Source organism: Mustelus asterias, chromosome 1, assembly GCF_964213995.1.
Source record: "Mustelus asterias chromosome 1, sMusAst1.hap1.1, whole genome shotgun sequence".
Lineage (NCBI taxonomy): Eukaryota > Metazoa > Chordata > Chondrichthyes > Carcharhiniformes > Triakidae > Mustelus > Mustelus asterias.
In genome coordinates this window covers 58,293,801-58,297,136 of record NC_135801.1, presented here as the reverse complement: position 1 = coordinate 58,297,136, position 3,336 = coordinate 58,293,801, and the positions used below count along the sequence as shown (strand labels likewise).

General features: G+C 46.7%; 1 pseudogene; it reads right to left on the bottom strand.

The window, feature by feature from the left end:
• Nucleotides 1-900: 900 nt before the first annotated feature.
• On the bottom strand, nucleotides 901-1,074 carry LOC144501715 (U2 spliceosomal RNA; annotated as a pseudogene).
• Nucleotides 1,075-3,336: the final 2,262 nt, after the last annotated feature.

Sequence of the window (3,336 nt, the reverse complement as noted above, 5' to 3'; positions counted from 1 at the left end):
GATCATCAGCAAGCAGACATTCAGGGATGTCCCCGCTCTTTTTCTTGTTCTCTGATAAAAGAGGGCAAAGGGAACATTGGCGGAAGCAGGTTTAGCCTAATTTACACAAGAGAAACAAACCAGTTAAAACAGAGTTACTGCTTTGATCATTTATTTGTTTTCTTTGGGAAATGCTTGTTTGTCATTTGGCAATTGGCCAGGGGGCTATGATTGAAATCAGGAGCTCACTGGGCTGGGAACCGTTAACCCTGACCCATGTCCAATCACTCCATTCCCGATAGAGATCCTGCAGCAGGATGCTGATTGAGATCCTGGCCATTGGCCAAAGGTCAATGAACAAAACTCCCCGAAAACTATGAAGTCAAATTTCAACTTCAAAACAGATTTAAATTAATTTCAAGTTAATGCAGTTATAGTGCATTTTATAAACAATTTACTGGTCTGTTAATTTGAGAGATACATATGCGAAAGTAATTGTGATATATGGCAATTACTTGTGATAAAATTATTGACAGAGAATCTTGCTATCAGATCTGTTTCAGTAGGTGAGAGAAATCATTCCCACTGTCTGGGAGGATATGTGTGCCAGTTTATCATGTTAAAGTGGATCACGCCATACTGTTCACATAAGCACAACAGAGGCTCCAATTTTAAACACTGTGCTCTTCTGCAAAAGATTACAGTTTATTTATTCAGAACAAGGTTCTTCTGCCATATCCATGTGGTCATCATTTTTTTAAATACTTTTCCAATTCAATCAAATCAAATCCAATTCAGAGTCTCAACAAGTTGAGACATTTCAGATCCAGGCTGACAAGACAGGGCGAGCGACCAAACCACCCTGTCCTGGGCCTGATCTACATGAGCCAAGCTGATTGGAGAAGGGGGAGGTTCCTCCTCCAAGACTTGAGCTCATTTGCATCTTAGCCAAAAGGCCGAGATGCCGCTTTTAAAAATTGCTTCATATGAAACATATGAAGCCTCAGCGTAACCTAATGACCTCAACCAAGTGCGGCCGACCATGGGCTGCCGACCATACTACACTTGATCTTAGCCAAAAGGCCGAGAAGCGATATGTAAGAGTAGCAATAGCACTACAGCCCAGATGTTTGCCACAACGTCTCCATTGTGGGGAAAACTGCAGAACTGCCCAAAAATTCTAACTCCCAACCCCAAGCATGGCATTTTTCATTTTCGTTGGGGCAGGACACATTTTCATAGAATCATAGAAACCCTGCAGTGTAGAAAAGGCCATTCGGCCCATCAAGTCAGCAGCAAACCTCCGAAAGAGCACCCTACCTAGGCCCAATGCCCACCAGAACCTCATAACCCCGTGCATTGCTCATGGCCAATCCACTTAACTTGCACATCTTTGGACAATAAGGGGCAGTTTAGCTTGGCCAATTCACCTAACCTGCACATATTTTGACAGTGAGAGGAAACTGGAGCACCCGGAGGAAACCCACGCAGGCACGGGGAGAACTTGCAGACGCCGCAGTCACCCAAGGCTGGAATCGAACCTGGGTCCCTGGCGCTGTGAGGCAGCAGCACTAACCGCTGTGCCTGTGCGTTTTACACATTTAAATCAGCAGTTGCCTCCACTGGAATCTGATTTTGGCAGTCTTGGAGTGTGGATCCTGCAGTATGCGAAGTAGGCCTGGTAAGAACAGGTCTGAACTTGGTGTCTTTCTTTGGATAGCCTTTGGAGAGGTCGGGTACCCCTTTGGAATGTACCTTAAAATTTTATTCACAGCCCCAAAAATGACAGAGCACATATTCCAACTGTCTTCCCTAAACCGAGTCTCATGGGACAACTATTTTTGTCTCTACTGGCTCATGCACCCAGGTGTCAGGAGGAGGTTTGTGTTGCAGAAGGGCACAGTGTGTTTAATGCAAAGATGGGCTTAGCACCATCACTTATAGATGCAAAAGAATCCAGTCACCTTGTACAGCTGGAGACCAGAGGGAGAGCACACGTCAGGAGGAAGAGGCTGCTACACACACACCAAGAAGGATGAGGATTACCAGGTACTACCCAATGGGAAGGACATACAGACTGTGGACATCCTTCCTCAATAAGAGAGTGAACCAGTGTCAAAGGGGACCGCGGCTAGTCGATGAAGTGGTGACAGATATATATCACATGGTGCAGCAGCAACTCAGGACACAGACATCCAGGTCCTGCCAAAGGTCGGGAAGGTAACCACTGCTCTTTCAGAATCTTTCCCTGGCAGTTGCCACGACTCCTTCGTACTCAGGAGTTCTGAAATCCCTCAATTTCTTTCAGCCAGCTATGAAGATCCATGCTTGGCTTCTACGAGACAAGAGTCACCCTTAAGAAGCTGGAAAATGTGCCCCTTTAGGCGCCCTTAAAGAGTCATAGTGCAACGACAACAGCAGCCATGTTGTCAGCAGGAGTACCATCGAGAAGTCAATTAACATTTTAAACATGTTCTTCAGGTGCCACGATCACCCAGGTGAAGCTCTGTGATATTCCCCAGCAAGGGTTTCAAGAACAGTAGTGGTGAGCTGCATGCTGCACAACATTGCAAAGCACAGGGACATATTAATCAATCACCACAGCCATGAGCAGTGCTCCAACCTGTGAGGAGCAGAAGGACCGACTGAAGAAAGAGTTTGGGATCAGGTTAAGTGATTGATATACCAGACAGGTCAAATTCACTTTGGTGATAAGAATAAAAATAGCAGAATATCTTTTAAAAGGTGAGAAACTTGTAAGCATTGATGTACAAAGAAGCTGATACAAGGAAGACAGAGTTGTATCAGCATCTTTGTACATCAATGCTTACAAGTTTGCATGTAGGTACAGCAAGCAATTAGGAAGACAAATGACATGTTGACCGTTATTGCAAGGGGATAAGAGTAAAGAAGTCTTGCTACAGCTGTGCAGGGTGTTTTTGAGATCGCATCTGGAATATAGGGGGGTGATTGTCCCAACCCGCTGTGTTGCTCTGGCAGTGCAACAGGCGGGGAGACATCAGCGGAGGTTGTTTAGCGGGCTCCCTGTTGGGTGACACGGTCTCGGCGTGTCTCCAGACACCGGATTTCCAACATCGTCAGCTCTCCGCCGGAAATCGGTGTGGAACTGATTTAAATATGGTAATCTCGATTTTAATATCATTAGCGGGCCAGGGACTGAAGTCTCCGGGCCCGCTAGCCTCTCCCCCGCCCCCGCCAGGAGTGTTTCACTCCAGTGGGGTTTACAACAGCTCCCCACTAACTGGGAGCTGGCAGCCTGATCCTGCTGAAATGAAGGGAGGACATGGAGGCCCCCCCAGGAGGTTGGGGCTAAGGAGGGTGTCCCCTAGGCACTGC